Genomic DNA, 18,867 nt, shown 5'->3' on the forward strand with positions numbered 1-18,867 from the left:
GAAAATATCCAAAAGCATCAAAATATCTAAAATCCAAAATAAGCAATAAAAGTGTCTAAAGCAAACTCGAAATGCATCAAAATATATACAACCGGTTCCCAAATAATGCTACCGGTGGGGCTGTCAGCGGCAGAAGGAAGAGGAGGGGAGTTAGAGGCGGAGTGAGAGAAGGGTGAGAGTGAGCGGTGATGAAGGAGAGAAAGAGAAGAAGAAAGAAGGGTGGCCGGCGGTGGTGGCTGTTGGCGCTGCCGCGGCGGTCACAGGGGTTGAGAGGAGGAAGAAGATGAGGGTTGGGGGTAGTGTGCGCGACTGCGCAGTGTGCATCGCGCATTAGGGTTATCCCTATTTTTAAATCGACGCGAGCGCGCCACCTGCGCGTCCGCGTCCCTTGATGAAACTTGGGACCTACGCTTGCGCGTACAGTGCGCTTAAGCGTGGATGAGCGAAATAGGAGGGGACGCGTGCGCGTACAATGCGCGCACGCGTACATGGAGTTGGGCTAGAGGCATAGAGTTGGCCCAACCCAGGCCTAACTCTCTGGAGAATGGCCTGGAAGTCGCGCAATCAGATCGGCGCGCACGCGGCATGCACGCGTCCGCGCGCAGTGAGAAAAATTGGAGGTCCACGCGTGAGCGTGCAGTGCGCTATAGCGTGGGTTGGCAGATTAGGCATGGGCGCGTGCGCGTACGGTGCGCGCACGCGTTCATTAGATTGGGCCTGAGGCTTAGAGTGGGCTTGAGGCACGCCTAACTCTCGGGTTAGAGGCCTAGATTGGTGGCAGCACGTAAGGACGCGCGCGCGGCAAGTGCGCGTCCGCGTACATTGTCAAGTTCTGAAATGGCGCGTTGGCGCAATGCGTGCGCTCGCGCAGATCGAGTTGGGCCTGGGGCATAAAGCTAGCCTCGAATTGGATCAACTCTCTGGGGTTTGGCTCAATCAATTGCAGCAGCAATTCGGCGCGGACGCGGCATGTGCGCGTCCGCGCGAACATCCACGTTCTTAAAAACGGCGCGCACGCAAGTTGTGCGCGTCCGCGTGGGTCGTGTTGGGCTCAAGGCATAATGTTTGCCCAGGGGAGGCCCAACTCTCGGGAGTGTGGCTCGTGGTGTATCCACACAGGGACGCGTGCGCGTTCATGGTGCGCTCGCGTCCACCCTTTTTTTTTGTTTCAAGGAAACAAATTGCTGGGTGCTCCCCTTTAGTGTTCACAGCTCTTATTCACTCAACTATCATACAATTCACAAAAATGCAATTTTTTTGATATTATTCATCTACTACTAAATACAACATGCATGTGACTAAGCTAACAATTAAGTTGTACAAACAAATTGTATGAAACATCTACCTACAATGGTAACTCAAATCACTTATTAAGTAAATGTAAAAGATTGGAAAGAGTTTACCATGGTGGGGTGTCTCCCACCTAGCACTTTTAGTTTAAGTCCTTAAGTTGGACATTTGAGAGGCTTGTTGTCATGGTGGCTTATGTTTGTACTCATCCTTGAATCTCCAAGGATCTTTGCTTCTCAATTGGTTGACAGAATTTCCAACCATTTTTATTAAGCTTGGGTAGAGTTCTACCCAAAATACGAGTCCCCATATTCGGTCTTCACATAGCGAACCGGGATCCCATATCTTATTTTCGCATCCATCCGTTGGTTGAGTTCCATGACTTCGTCGGATGGGTGGTTGACATAAATGTGGTGGACACACAGAATTCTCTTTACTCCACCAATGCTTCCTTCTAGATCCATACAAGGTGATCCTTGTCCCAACATCATCACTATACCTTGAGGCCTTGATCTTAATGAGCTTAACACCTACTTTCCAACCACTACACAACTCATTCTTACTTTTAATTCCACAAAGAGTTCTAAGTTGACCATCATTTTCAATCAAACCATATTTAAGTGAGAAATTAAAGCTTAGAGATAGAGATTTTACCCACTTAATTGTTGTATTGGATGGTGACTTGGGAAGGAAGGCTTCCCCACACTTAGACAATGCAAGATCTACCTCCTTGTGCTTCTCTTTGGTTGTTTCCACCTCTTCACAAGCTTCTTCAATTTCAACCTTTTCCCCTTTGTTACATGGCTTGGTGTTGACATTTTGTGTAATGGGAGGTGATTCAACTTTAGATAGGAATTCATTGATGAATGAATTCATCTCTTGATCAACCTCTTCGTATTCTTCAATTTCGATATACACCATGCCATTTTCGTTTTCCTTGGGAGGTTGTACACATTCTTCTATAACTTCAACTTCATGTCCAATGGGAGAGGATTCGATTGTAGAGAGGAATTCATCCATGATTGAATCCATCTCTTGATAAGCTTCTTCCAAGTCTTCAACGATGATATGCTTTGGAGGTTGCGCACCCTCCTCAACATCAATATCAAGCTTCTTGGGAAAGTGCTCCATGATGCTACATTCCCATGGACTTTCAACATCCCCTAGATCTTCAACCACTTCTTCCTTTTCTTCAATGATCATAGGCTCCTCCAATTGTTCCAACACAAAATAGCATCCCTCATCCCCCACCGGAGTTTTCAATCTCTCCTTCATGCTTTGCTCTTCAATTGATTCTCCATATGTGGCTAGGGAAGCACCTTGAGTGTTCAAACATTTGTAGGCTAAAGTATGCACTACCTTGGTCAAGTTAGTCACAAACTCTAAGGTGTTCCTTTGCATATCCGCTTGTCCTTGAAGTAGCAAGGTAAGAGAATCATCTATTGGGGCTTGGGGTGAGTAGGAAGGTTCATTATTTTGGAGAGAGGATTCATGGTAGGAAGGTGGTTCCTCTTGAAAAAATTGTGGAGATGGTGTGTATTGAGGTGGTTCTTGGGAGTAATCTTGATAGGGTTGTGGTGGTTCTAAGGGTTCTCGCTCATAATGGTCATAAGAATATGGCATGAATGATTGGTCATATGGTGGATATGGATCATAGGAAGGTGCTTGATGTGGAAAGGCTTGTGAGTATGGTTGAGATTCATGTTGAGGATGGAATTCATAGGCATATGATGGTGATTGTTGAGTGTCACAAAAAGAGTCATCATAGCCGTTAAATTGACATGCATTAGGATGGGAGTTATACCTATAAGTATCCGGGGGTTGTTGCCAATAGGAGTGATCAATTCCTTGAGGCTCCTCCCATCTTGGAGTGTTCCATCCTTGGTACATATTGCCATTAAAGTCCACATTTCCTACAACACAATTAGAACCAAACTCAAAGCCAAAGTGAGAGTTCATAATGAGAGAACAAAATAAAACTAACAAAAATTAAGAAGCAAACAAAAGGTAAACCTATTCACAATATTCACATATGTAATAACCAATAACATAACACCATTGCAAATCCCCGGCAACTGCGCCATTTTGACGATTGGATTTTTGACGGTTTAGAATTTCTCAAATAAAATCTCGTCGAAGTATAGTTTCTAAACCAAGCAATAATCCTTTCATACAAAAAGTTGTTTGTCACTAGTACAAACCCCTAAAATTTATAAACCGAAGTATTCAAACCTCGGGTCGTTCTCCCTAGGAATTACAATAAAGTGTCTTGTTATTGGTTATGAGTTATTTTGGGGTTTTTGATAAGAGGCATGAAAGATAAATGGCAAGAAAGTAAACTAACAACTATAAAAGGCTCTTGGCAAGGTATGAAAATTAGAAGTTCTATCCTAGTTATCCTTCTCAATTGTGATGAGAATTGTTCATTGCTACCACTTAGTTAACCTCTAACCATGGAGAAAAGTCAAGTGGATGAATCAATTTGATTCCTCAAGTCCTAATCAACTCCTAAAGGAAAGAGTAGCTTTAGGGGTATTCAAATCAATTAGCAACTTCTAATTATCAATCAACAAAAGGATTAGATAACTCAAGAGTCACTAATTACTCAACCAAAGCCAAGAGGAACAAAAGCTACACTAAAACCCAACCAAGCATTTCATCAAACACTTGGAAGGCATAAAAGAAAAGCATAGTAGATTGATAACAAGAAGAGAATCTAACAACAATTATTGCAAAGAATTAACAACAACAATCAAGGAAATCACAATTATCATGAATTACCTCAAATTGCATTATTGAAATGAAACTAAAGAACAACAATCTATCCAAAACAAAATGAAAAATTACAATTATAAAAGCACATAACTAGAAAGAGAGAGATGAGAAGATTGAGAATTGATAAAGGTAGGTTGAATCAAAGTATGAATTAACCCTAGATCTAAGAAGAGAGGTTAACCTAAACCTAATCCTAATTCTAATTCTAATTCTAGAGAGAAGTGAGAATTTCTCTCTCTAAAAACTAAAACTAAAAACTAAAACTAGTGAGTGTGTGTCAATGAATGAATGAATGTATGTATGTCCATCCCCCTTCAATCCTTGGCTCTTATATGCATTTTGGCGCCAAAGTTGGTTGCTGAAACCTTCCAAAATCGCCAGGCACGTGTTGCTTTAGTGAGGTCATGTGCCATCATCAGCGCGTGCGCGCATGGTACGCGTGCGCGTCCTTGGCCTGTTTCGCAATGTGCGCGCGAGCGCCTTGTGCGCGTGCGCGTGCTTGGCCGAGATCAACTCTTTGGCTTTTTGTGCCTCTCTCCACTTGCATGCTTCCTTCCTTGCTTCCTTTGATCCATGCCTAGCCTATTTCAATCCTGTAATTACTAGCAAACACATCAAGGCATCTTATGGAATCAAAGAGAAATCAAAATAAGGATTGAAAAGCATGTTTTTACACTTAAGCACAAATATGGGAGAGATACGAAACCATGCTAATTCATAGGCTAAATGTGACAAAAGGTTATCAAAAATACTCTAAATTCAATACAAAACAAACCGTCAAATTGGGGTTTGTCAACCTCCCCACACTTAAACCTTAGCATGTCCTCATGCTAAAATAAGAAAGAACTAAGGATTATGACATTCATTGAATGCATCTAAACTATATGAATCCTATCTAAATGCAACTACCTAAAATAAATGCAAATGCTTAATTCAAACATAGCAAATTGCCAAGAGAGCATGTGTAAGCACAAGGGCTAGGCAATAGGAATTAATTCCAAACCACAATTGTATTGAATTATCAAAAAGAGTTTAAACTTGCAAGAATATAAATACTATGGGTGAACACATGTAGTTGAACTTTTGAACCCTCACCGGATATGTGTATCCGCTCTATTCACTCAAGTGTTCAAGGGTTAAATCTCTCAATTCTCTTCTAATCAAGCTTTCCAAAATTTGATTTTCTTCTAACAATCAACATTTATTCAATGCATGCATACATTCATCATGAGGTCTTTCATTTAGGTTGTAATGGGGTTATGGTCAAGGTAGGATCATTTATGGTTAAGTGGACTAGGATTTGAATCTTTGATTAGCATAGACTTCCCCACCTAACTATATAATGACCTATACAAGTTCAAACTATTCTAACTACCCATTCTTCACTTTTCTTACACATTCATGCATCCTTATTTGATTCATAACACCTATGCATTGATTTCTTTTTATTGACTTCACTTTGGGGCATTTTGTCCCCTCTTTATTATTTTTCCTTCTTCTTTTTTTTCTTTTTTTTCTTTTGTTTTTCTTATTTTCACTTTTATTTCTCTTTTTTTTTCATTTCTTTTTCTTTTGTCAAACTATATACAAGAATATCAATGCATAAGGTCTATTCATTTTAATCAATACATGAGTATGTACCCAATTCCTAAACATGAAAGTGTACTACCCCTTTTATCCCATCCAATGTTCCCAAGCCTCACCAACTTTGAATAATAAACACTCTCACTAGCCTAGGCTAATCAAAGATCCAAACAAGGACTTTTATTGGTTTTCCGCCTTGGCTTGTAATGTGCTAAATTGAGAATAAGTTGGTTAAGCATAGGCTCAAAATTGGCTAACAATGGAGAGTAAAAGGTTGGCTATTTGGGAAAGTGGGCTAATGAAATAATGGCCTCAATCATATAAATGCATAAATACAAGAAATAAATGGACATATAGAATCAAGCAAATCAAGGATTACAATCATAGAAAGAGAACAATTTCACACAAGAATGGAAAATAAGTGGTTATAAAATGTAACCACATCAATAGGCTCAAGTCTCACAAGCTTGTGTTCTTAATTCAATACATGCCTCACAAAGTATGAAATTCAAGCAAGTTTCACCAAAAATTTTCTTTCAATCAATTGGTTCAATGCCCTATATTTAAACTTCTTGGAAAATTTCAATGTTTGACTAAGCATTGTTGTGATTGAAGAATTCAAAAATTTTCTTAGTTCACCCTTTCTTTTTCACTTAAAACCAATTTCTTATGCAAAAAGGGTGACTAAGTATTTGCAATTCAAGTATGATTTCTAATCACAACCACAAACTAAAAACAAAGATAAACAAAATGTATAAAGAAAAATAAAAATCCAACTAAAAGTCTAAAAGTACGGAATCTATCATCCAAAATATCTGAAAATATCCAAAAGCATCAAAATATCTAAAATCCAAAATAAGCAATAAAAGTGTCTAAAGCAAACTCGAAATGCATCAAAATATATACAACCGGTTCCCAAATAATGCTACCGGTGGGGCTGTCAGCGGCAGAAGGAAGAGGAGGGGAGTTAGAGGCGGAGTGAGAGAAGGGTGAGAGTGAGCGGTGATGAAGGAGAGAAAGAGAAGAAGAAAGAAGGGTGGCCGGCGGTGGTGGCTGTTGGCGCTGCCGCGGCGGTCACAGGGGTTGAGAGGAGGAAGAAGATGAGGGTTGGGGGTAGTGTGCGCGACTGCGCAGTGTGCATCGCGCATTAGGGTTATCCCTATTTTTAAATCGACGCAAGCGCGCCACCTGCGCGTCCGCGTCCCTTGATGAAACTTGGGACCTACGCTTGCGCGTACAGTGCGCTTAAGCGTGGATGAGCGAAATAGGAGGGGACGCGTGCGCGTACAATGCGCGCACGCGTACATGGAGTTGGGCTAGAGGCATAGAGTTGGCCCAACCCAGGCCTAACTCTCTGGAGAATGGCCTGGAAGTCGCGCAATCAGATCGGCGCGCACGCGGCATGCACGCGTCCGCGCGCAGTGAGAAAAATTGGAGGTCCACGCGTGAGCGTGCAGTGCGCTATAGCGTGGGTTGGCAGATTAGGCATGGGCGCGTGCGCGTACGGTGCGCGCACGCGTTCATTAGATTGGGCCTGAGGCTTAGAGTGGGCTTGAGGCACGCCTAACTCTCGGGTTAGAGGCCTAGATTGGTGGCAGCACGTAAGGACGCGCGCGCGGCAAGTGCGCGTCCGCGTACATTGTCAAGTTCTGAAATGGCGCGTTGGCGCAATGCGTGCGCTCGCGCAGATCGAGTTGGGCCTGGGGCATAAAGCTAGCCTCGAATTGGATCAACTCTCTGGGGTTTGGCTCAATCAATTGCAGCAGCAATTCGGCGCGGACGCGGCATGTGCGCGTCCGCGCGAACATCCACGTTCTTAAAAACGGCGCGCACGCAAGTTGTGCGCGTCCGCGTGGGTCGTGTTGGGCTCAAGGCATAATGTTTGCCCAGGGGAGGCCCAACTCTCGGGAGTGTGGCTCGTGGTGTATCCACACAGGGACGCGTGCGCGTTCATGGTGCGCTCGCGTCCACCCTTTTTTTTTGTTTCAAGGAAACAAATTGCTGGGTGCTCCCCTTTAGTGTTCACAGCTCTTATTCACTCAACTATCATACAATTCACAAAAATGCAATTTTTTTGATATTATTCATCTACTACTAAATACAACATGCATGTGACTAAGCTAACAATTAAGTTGTACAAACAAATTGTATGAAACATCTACCTACAATGGTAACTCAAATCACTTATTAAGTAAATGTAAAAGATTGGAAAGAGTTTACCATGGTGGGGTGTCTCCCACCTAGCACTTTTAGTTTAAGTCCTTAAGTTGGACATTTGAGAGGCTTGTTGTCATGGTGGCTTATGTTTGTACTCATCCTTGAATCTCCAAGGATCTTTGCTTCTCAATTGGTTGACAGAATTTCCAACCATTTTTATTAAGCTTGGGTAGAGTTCTACCCAAAATACGAGTCCCCATATTCGGTCTTCACATAGCGAACCGGGATCCCATATCTTATTTTCGCATCCATCCGTTGGTTGAGTTCCATGACTTCGTCGGATGGGTGGTTGACATAAATGTGGTGGACACACAGAATTCTCTTTACTCCACCAATGCTTCCTTCTAGATCCATACAAGGTGATCCTTGTCCCAACATCATCACTATACCTTGAGGCCTTGATCTTAATGAGCTTAACACCTACTTTCCAACCACTACACAACTCATTCTTACTTTTAATTCCACAAAGAGTTCTAAGTTGACCATCATTTTCAATCAAACCATATTTAAGTGAGAAATTAAAGCTTAGAGATAGAGATTTTACCCACTTAATTGTTGTATTGGATGGTGACTTGGGAAGGAAGGCTTCCCCACACTTAGACAATGCAAGATCTACCTCCTTGTGCTTCTCTTTGGTTGTTTCCACCTCTTCACAAGCTTCTTCAATTTCAACCTTTTCCCCTTTGTTACATGGCTTGGTGTTGACATTTTGTGTAATGGGAGGTGATTCAACTTTAGATAGGAATTCATTGATGAATGAATTCATCTCTTGATCAACCTCTTCGTATTCTTCAATTTCGATATACACCATGCCATTTTCGTTTTCCTTGGGAGGTTGTACACATTCTTCTATAACTTCAACTTCATGTCCAATGGGAGAGGATTCGATTGTAGAGAGGAATTCATCCATGATTGAATCCATCTCTTGATAAGCTTCTTCCAAGTCTTCAACGATGATATGCTTTGGAGGTTGCGCACCCTCCTCAACATCAATATCAAGCTTCTTGGGAAAGTGCTCCATGATGCTACATTCCCATGGACTTTCAACATCCCCTAGATCTTCAACCACTTCTTCCTTTTCTTCAATGATCATAGGCTCCTCCAATTGTTCCAACACAAAATAGCATCCCTCATCCCCCACCGGAGTTTTCAATCTCTCCTTCATGCTTTGCTCTTCAATTGATTCTCCATATGTGGCTAGGGAAGCACCTTGAGTGTTCAAACATTTGTAGGCTAAAGTATGCACTACCTTGGTCAAGTTAGTCACAAACTCTAAGGTGTTCCTTTGCATATCCGCTTGTCCTTGAAGTAGCAAGGTAAGAGAATCATCTATTGGGGCTTGGGGTGAGTAGGAAGGTTCATTATTTTGGAGAGAGGATTCATGGTAGGAAGGTGGTTCCTCTTGAAAAAATTGTGGAGATGGTGTGTATTGAGGTGGTTCTTGGGAGTAATCTTGATAGGGTTGTGGTGGTTCTAAGGGTTCTCGCTCATAATGGTCATAAGAATATGGCATGAATGATTGGTCATATGGTGGATATGGATCATAGGAAGGTGCTTGATGTGGAAAGGCTTGTGAGTATGGTTGAGATTCATGTTGAGGATGGAATTCATAGGCATATGATGGTGATTGTTGAGTGTCACAAAAAGAGTCATCATAGCCATTAAATTGACATGCATTAGGATGGGAGTTATACCTATAAGTATCCGGGGGTTGTTGCCAATAGGAGTGATCAATTCCTTGAGGCTCCTCCCATCTTGGAGTGTTCCATCCTTGGTACATATTGCCATTAAAGTCCACATTTCCTACAACACAATTAGAACCAAACTCAAAGCCAAAGTGAGAGTTCATAATGAGAGAACAAAATAAAACTAACAAAAATTAAGAAGCAAACAAAAGGTAAACCTATTCACAATATTCACATATGTAATAACCAATAACATAACACCATTGCAAATCCCCGGCAACTGCGCCATTTTGACGATTGGATTTTTGACGGTTTAGAATTTCTCAAATAAAATCTCGTCGAAGTATAGTTTCTAAACCAAGCAATAATCCTTTCATACAAAAAGTTGTTTGTCACTAGTACAAACCCCTAAAATTTATAAACCGAAGTATTCAAACCTCGGGTCGTTCTCCCTAGGAATTACAATAAAGTGTCTTGTTATTGGTTATGAGTTATTTTGGGGTTTTTGATAAGAGGCATGAAAGATAAATGGCAAGAAAGTAAACTAACAACTATAAAAGGCTCTTGGCAAGGTATGAAAATTAGAAGTTCTATCCTAGTTATCCTTCTCAATTGTGATGAGAATTGTTCATTGCTACCACTTAGTTAACCTCTAACCATGGAGAAAAGTCAAGTGGATGAATCAATTTGATTCCTCAAGTCCTAATCAACTCCTAAAGGAAAGAGTAGCTTTAGGGGTATTCAAATCAATTAGCAACTTCTAATTATCAATCAACAAAAGGATTAGATAACTCAAGAGTCACTAATTACTCAACCAAAGCCAAGAGGAACAAAAGCTACACTAAAACCCAACCAAGCATTTCATCAAACACTTGGAAGGCATAAAAGAAAAGCATAGTAGATTGATAACAAGAAGAGAATCTAACAACAATTATTGCAAAGAATTAACAACAACAATCAAGGAAATCACAATTATCATGAATTACCTCAAATTGCATTATTGAAATGAAACTAAAGAACAACAATCTATCCAAAACAAAATGAAAAATTACAATTATAAAAGCACATAACTAGAAAGAGAGAGATGAGAAGATTGAGAATTGATAAAGGTAGGTTGAATCAAAGTATGAATTAACCCTAGATCTAAGAAGAGAGGTTAACCTAAACCTAATCCTAATTCTAATTCTAATTCTAGAGAGAAGTGAGAATTTCTCTCTCTAAAAACTAAAACTAAAAACTAAAACTAGTGAGTGTGTGTCAATGAATGAATGAATGTATGTATGTCCATCCCCCTTCAATCCTTGGCTCTTATATGCATTTTGGCGCCAAAGTTGGTTGCTGAAACCTTCCAAAATCGCCAGGCACGTGTTGCTTTAGTGAGGTCATGTGCCATCATCAGCGCGTGCGCGCATGGTACGCGTGCGCGTCCTTGGCCTGTTTCGCAATGTGCGCGCGAGCGCCTTGTGCGCGTGCGCGTGCTTGGCCGAGATCAACTCTTTGGCTTTTTGTGCCTCTCTCCACTTGCATGCTTCCTTCCTTGCTTCCTTTGATCCATGCCTAGCCTATTTCAATCCTGTAATTACTAGCAAACACATCAAGGCATCTTATGGAATCAAAGAGAAATCAAAATAAGGATTGAAAAGCATGTTTTTACACTTAAGCACAAATATGGGAGAGATACGAAACCATGCTAATTCATAGGCTAAATGTGACAAAAGGTTATCAAAAATACTCTAAATTCAATACAAAACAAACCGTCAAATTGGGGTTTGTCACTAAGCTACCTAACAACCTAAAAATCCACTGCAGCATGCATATCTAACTAGCCTAAATATGAACAAAAATAGAAAAATATGAACGAACTACGAATGGATAGAATGGGACGTGATGCGGAACCTGGTAGGCGAATTAAGGCGAGTGGGGCAGAAAGGTGACCGGGGGTGGCAGTGGTGGCGTCCTGCGCGGCGGCGGTGGCAGTGGGTTAGGGGGCAGGGTCTTCGGGACAGGTAGGCGTAGGGGGTTGGGATGGGGGTGAGGGTGGTGGTGGTTGGAGGTGGCGCGGCTGCTGTGGCGGCGCAGTGGCGGCGATCGCTGAGGGGTGGGGGGCAGCGGCGGTGGTGGGAGAAGATGGAAAGAAGAAGAAGAAAGAGGGGGTAGGAGGGAGGTGGGTGGTGTGGCGGCGGGTTCTGGGTGGTCGGCGGGTGCGGTGGTGGTTGTGTGGGTTGGGGAGAAGAGAGGGAGGAGAGGGTTTGGGGGGGTGGCGCGACTGATAGGGTTCGCGTGACAGGGGTGGGTTATATTTTCAAATCCACACGGTCGCGTGGGGGACGCGGTCGCGTGGTGGGGGTGAAAATGGGGATGACGCGATCGCATGGGTCGTGCGATCGTGTCGCTGGAATTTATGCTAGACGCACGATACCAGTGTCATTTCAGTGCAACTCTCTGTCTCCTTTGGGATTTGTGCAATCCATGCGACGCGATCGCGTCGTTCACGCGGTCGCGTGGAATTGGTTATGTGCATTTGACGCGAACGCATGGAGCATACGATCACATGGGCCATTTTGTGCAAAACGCACAAGGGCCGCACGATTCCAGCCCAACTTTCTGGACGTTAGGTTTATACGCCGATCTCCAGGGCACGCGGCCGCGTGGGTGACGCGGTCGCATGAGGCATGCGATTGCGTCGTGCACCATTTTTTTTATGCAGGAATGCAAAATGCAATGCTAATATGAATGCAGATGCAATGAATGTTATGCAAGTTTCCAGGTTCAATCAAAACTCAAGGACAAACAAAATAGACAAAAGTGAAAACTGAAAAAGGGACGATCATACCATCGTGGGTTGTCTCCCACCTAGCACTTTTAGTTAAAGTCCTTAAGTTGGACATTGGATAAGCTTCCTGCTATGGTGGCTTATGTTTGAATTCGTCCAAAAATCTCTACCAGTATTTGGAATGCCAGCATCCTCCGGGGTCCCAAACAAAGTATGTAAAGCCCTTATGTGAGTTCAAACAGGCTTGTAGGCTCCCGGAGTATTGAATGTCGGAATAGACTCCAGGATCCCAAACTTTTCTTCGACACCCGTCTTTGTCTTGATCTACATTAGTCCAGTCGGGTGATGAGTAATCCGAATTCTCACTGCAGTGACCAAACGGCTTCCGAGATCCTTTAAATTGAGCTTGACACCAATTCTTGCACCTCAAGTTGAAGTGCGAACCCTTATTGAATCTTTCATACCAGCGCTGAGTGCGAGTCATATCCCTTTTCCTCTTAAAACCGCAGAGAGCTCTAAGCTGGCCATCTGTTTCAAATAAACCATATTCAAGTGGAAAAGTAAAGATAAAAGGCAAAGGTGTTACCCACTTGTAATTTGTGTTGGGCGGTAATGGCCTTGGGATAGGTGTTTCCAGTGGTTCTATAAGTTCTACTCCCTTATAATCTTCTGTGAATTCTTCCACTTCAACCATATCTTGATCAGAGTCTTCAATTTCTCCCTCATCATCGCTCGAGTCATATATTGGAGGTTGAGAAAAATCTACCTCAGCATCATCTTCATGTTCACTCAGGGAAGATTCTTCTGTCTCAGAGAAATCACTTGCAGATGCAAGGTCGTCACTAAGAGAACAGGACTCGTGATCATCATCATCAAGGAAGCCTGTGTCCTGGGTTATTCCGTTCAGTTCTTCATAAGATATTTGCAGTGGAGGCGGTGTAAAATCCTCCTCAGCGTCAATTGTAACATCCTTGACGGAGTTCTCCATAACTCTGGATTCAAGTGGCGGTTCGGCATCTCCTGAATCTTCAACCAACTCTTCTTCTTCTGCAATGACAGCTTCCTCTATTTGTTCTAGTACGAAGTTATGCTCTATGCTATTCACTGGAGCTTCTAGTATCTTCTTTGTACTGCGTTCTTCATTGAATTCTCCACATAAAGCCATGGGGGTCTGTTGAGGGGCTGAATGTCTGGAAGATAATTGCTTTAACTCCTCCACTATTGCTTGCTCCAGTTGATGAAGGGTTGCAGTAAATTGTTTCATTGATTCTTCAAGGCGAACCTGTGATTCTGGCTTTGATGGATATAGGTATGGTGTATGGGGGAGTGGTGGTTCTTGGGAGTAATTAGATTGGTGTTGGGGTGGATAAGGATCATATGGTGACGAATGGTGAAAAGAAGCTTGTGAGTGTGGTGGTTCGAGGTTATGTTGAGAGGATGGTCTATAGGCACGGGGTGGGGCTTGTTGGTAGTTACAAGGTTGTCCACCATATCTTTTAGCTGGGTATGCATTGTAGAATGGTCGTTGTCCATGATATCTTGGAGGGTGTTGTTGCCTAAAGGGGTGATTAGATCCTCTTGACTCCATCCATCCTTGATTGGTCTGACCTTGATGCATATTCTTGCTGTGGTTTCTATTTCCTTCAACAAAGTTAGAACTAAACTCAAAGCAAGAAGGGTGAGAATTCATAGTAGTTATTAGTAATAAGGGGGAAAAAGGAGAAACAAATAAACAAGTAAAAGAAAAATATTTACAATAACCAATAATAAGGCACACGTTCAATTCCCCGGCAACGGCGCCATTTTGACGTTAGGATTTTTGCTAGTAAAGAATTTTATAAAAATAGTCGCGTTGTAGATATAGATTCTAAACCAACAGAAATCCCTTCGTACAAACGTTTTGGTTGTCACAAGTAACAAACCCCTTTAAAATTGATAACCGAGTATTTAAACCTTGGGTCGTCTTCTCAAGCAATTGCAGGGAGGTATGTTCTTATTATTGGCTATGAAAAAGGTAAAATTGGGGTTTTGAGAATGAGGAATAAATATGGCAAATAATTTAAATGACAATTAAAATAAATAAATACTGTAAAGCAAACCTTTGGCAAGGTATGAGAAATTGGAAGTCCAGACTTTGTTATTCTTAGCAATAATAATGAAATTTGAATCTTAATTCCACTTAGTTAACCTTTGCTAAAGCAAAGGAAAGTCAAAGGATAAATTAGTTGACCTTTGAATCCTATTTATTTTCTAAGAAAAGGTTGGGATTATTGCAGTTCAGTCCAATTAGCAAAGATAGCAATTATCAATTATGTTAAGCTAAGATAACTCCTGAGTTATTGATTTCTCAACCAAGACCAAAAGGAAAAGAAGTTAAATCTGCTGGAATAAATTGTCTTCAAATTGGGGATAATAAAAAGGAACAATCATAAACTGAAATACCTCAAATATCATTAAATAAAAATGTGAATTCTAACATGGACAATATCAACAGCCAATTGGGCAACATCAATCAAACACAATAAAAGCTTCAGAGTAAACAAAATAGAAGAGAAATTAAATAGTAAAAGGAATATTGAACCTGGAATCGAGAGTTACTCCTAAAACTAAGAGAAATCCTAAATCCTAAAGAGAGAGATGAGAAAACCTCTCTCAGAACTAGATCTAAATCATGGAAAGTGACTAAAAATTCTCAGACTCCCTGAATGGATGCATTCCTCCACTTCATAACCTCTGGTCTACGACTTCTGGACTTGGATTTGGGCCAAAAAGGCTTCAGAATCCGCTATGAGCGTTTTCTGCAATTTCTGGTGCGTGGCATCTGTCACGCGTCCGCGTGGGTCACGCGGTCGCGTCACCTGGAGTTCTTCTTATCACGCGGTCGCGTGGGTCACGCGTCCGCGTCGTATGCGATTCGCTCAAGTCGCGCGGTCGCGTCAGTCATGCGGCCGCGTCGTCCATGCGATCGCGTGGATACTAGTTTCTTCAAAATTCTGTTTTGCACTTTCCTTCCGTTTTTGTACGTTTCCTTTTCCATCCTTTAAGTCATTCTGCCTTAGAAGATCTGAAACTACTCAACACACTAATCACGACATCGAATGGAAATAAAGGTAATTAAAATAATTAATTTTAAAGCATAGAAAACATGTTTTTCACATACATCACATAATAAGGAAGGGAAAGTAAAACCATACAATTAATATAAATAAGTGGTTGAAGGATTGAATAAATCACTCAGATTAAGCACAAAATATATCATAAAATATGGATTTATCAAGAAGTTACCTGAGGGAGCCATTGAACCTTCCATAGCCACAGCCGTGAGGAGTGTTACCGTCGAGCTACCGCGAGAAGAGTTAGACGAAATAGAGATAGAGGACGCGATGAAGAAGAGGAGAAAGATACAGACACTTTAATCAATTTAGATTTTTTATTAGAGTTATGAATTTTAAAATATCGAGGTTGGAAGCTCGGGGTTTCATGGTTTCTCTCTCTCACCTATGGTCTTTCTTTTCTTTCCTTATGGCTTCGGTTAATGAGAGAAGATGATGAGATGTTGATGATGATGATTAATAAATAAGGGGGTTAGATGTCACAAGGGGTGTTGGGTGTCACTTCCTTAAGCGGCTAAATCAGCATTTCAAGTTATAAATATCTTAAATGGATAATTATAAAAATTGGATATATTAAAATACAAGTAATAATATATATATATATTTTGAGTTACTAATATAATGACATTAGTAACTTAAAGATAAAAGATATTAGATGAAGCATTAGCAACTCTAACGTTATCAAAAAATACCAATAATTACTTATATCGGCAAAATATCGAACTTGATAATAATATTAACTAAATTTTATTTTAATAATAATAATAATAATAATAATAATAATAATAATAATAATAATAATAATAATTTTATCCTTTCTCAAAATATCTCGTTATAATAAAAATTATATAAAAATATTAATTAATTTAAACTCTAATTATCATAAAATCAATTATGTAAAATATCTTATTATAAAAAGAATTATATAATAATTTTAATTAATCCAAATTCAAATCATAATAATAATTATAAAATCAATTTAAATTTGTTTATTAAAATAGTTTCTAATAAATACTTGAAATTAATAAAATAAATCATAAATAATTTATTATTTAATTTTTCAAAAATTTAGAATCTTACAACACCTCGTTGACTCTTGCTATAAAAAACACAGTCTACCTCCTCACCTCAAAAGTAGGTCCCTTAGCAAGATCAACAATATCATTGCTGAGGACTGTGAAGATAGCAAAGATAGTGTCACCCTCTATCGTGAAGAAGTTGATTGTTCAAGCGGTTCATTCACTCCAGCGCAAAAACAAGCTCTTCTAGCTCTCCTTTAACACCACAGAGCATCTACTACTCATAGTGTCCATCAAATTTCAGCTGCAGATCCTATCCCTTGCAATGAAGGTAATAATGTGGACATGCCATTGTCTTTACCACACCATCATAGTCCCTGGATCATAAACACAGGTGCAACCATTCATGTGTCAATCTCACTTGAAGCATTTCACACTTATAAAACTATCACTCTCATTAGGGTCAAGCTTCCTAATAAGTGCATCATTATTGCATCAATTTTGGGTACTGTATGTTTTTCAGAAAAATTGTATCTCACAAATGTCTTATACCTCCCTTCTTTTGTATATAATCTCATATCTGTGTCTCAACTTGTTGTATCAATTGATTGCCAAATTGTCTTTAATAAATTTGGCTGTGAGATACAGGATTATCCTACCATAAAGATGATTGGAGCAGCTAATGTCAAAGAGGAGTTGTACACACTCAATCACAAAGAGAAAGCTCTTTTACTCACTACACATACACAGCACAATCACCATTCACTGCATGAGTCAGAAATATGGCATTAGAGACTTGGATATTTTCTTTTTAATAGAATGCATTTGTTACAGAAATCATATCCTTCATTTCAAGAGTAAAAAATAATAAAGATGTAGCTACACACTCTTATGATCCTTGCCATTTGGCTAAACAACAAAGACTACCATTTTATTCTAGTTTTAGCAAATCTGAATTTTGTTTTCAATTACTTCATCTTGACATTTGTGCTTGAATTGGGGTTCCATCAACTAAGGATAATAGATATTTTTTAACTGTTGTTGATGATCGCACAGCAAATTTACTTGAGTATTTTTCATGAAACTCAAATCTAAAGCACCAACACTCATTCAAAATTTTATTACTTATGCAGAAAAATAATTTAATACGAGTGTGAAGTGTATTAGATTTGATAACGGAAGGAAGTTTCACCTCAATCAATTTTATCAATCAAAAGGAATAATTCACTAAAAGTCTTGCTTTGAAACACCACAACAAAATAAGATAGTCGAAAGAAAACACCAACACCTTTTACAAGTTACAAGGGCTATGCTCTTTCAATCTAATGTTCCAAATTGCTACTGGGATTTAACAGTTCTTCAGGTTGCAACTATAATCAACACTTTTCCTTGCCCTCTATTAAACAACAATAGCTCATTTTAGATTTTGTTCAATAGGAATCTAAATTTTAACAAATTCAAAGTCTTTGGTTGCTTAGTTTATATCTCAACTATAAGTACTCATAGGAAGAAGCTAGATCCAAGGAAAAAAAAATACATATTTTGGGGGTTTAAATCGAGTACAAAAGGGTTCTTAGTTTTAGACTTTTAATCTAACAATTTATTAATAGTTTTAAGAGAAGCAATTTTTTTATGAAACTGAATTTCCTTACAAAGATACTACTCAGCCAAATGTTGATTCCATTCCCACATCAATTCAACACTTTTCTCATGCACAATCTTCACTCATTAATGACATTTTTACCAACACGTCTCAATTTTCAAACATTTTACATAACTTTCAAAATGATTCACCACCTGCTACATTAGATTCTGTACTACAGTCATCTAATACGATAGACACATACACTGGCACACAAATCATAAATTCACAACCTCTAAGGAGGTCCACTAGAGAAAAAATACCGCCTCCATACCTTATTGACTTTCAATGCATGACTACCTCTATTGACAAATCTACCCAATCAATTTTCTCAAGGTATCTAATTTCAAATTATTTATCTGATCATCTTTTGTCTTCTAATCATAAAATTCTTTCTGTGGCTATTGTATCCTCCATTGAGCCCAAACACTGAGGAGGTTGTTGCACACTCTTGTTGGAGTTTGGATATGAGTAACACTTGATTTCTCATTTCTTTACCTCTGGGTAAACATGACATCGGATGCAAATGGAGGTTTAAAACAAAATTAAAGTCGAATGGGAGCATTTAGCGACACAAGGCTCGATTGGTAGCAAAGGGATACACACAAACACCCAGATTTAATTTCTTTGACACTTATAGTCCAGTTACTAAAATGGCAACTTTGAAAATTCTTTTAGCAATTAGAGCTGCAAAGAACTGGCATATATAGCAACTGGATGTCAACATAGTTTTCCTACATGAGGACTTAGATGAAGAAATTTACATGAA

The sequence above is a fragment of the Arachis hypogaea genome, chromosome 7 (genome assembly GCF_003086295.3).
Source record: "Arachis hypogaea cultivar Tifrunner chromosome 7, arahy.Tifrunner.gnm2.J5K5, whole genome shotgun sequence".
NCBI lineage: Eukaryota > Viridiplantae > Streptophyta > Magnoliopsida > Fabales > Fabaceae > Arachis > Arachis hypogaea.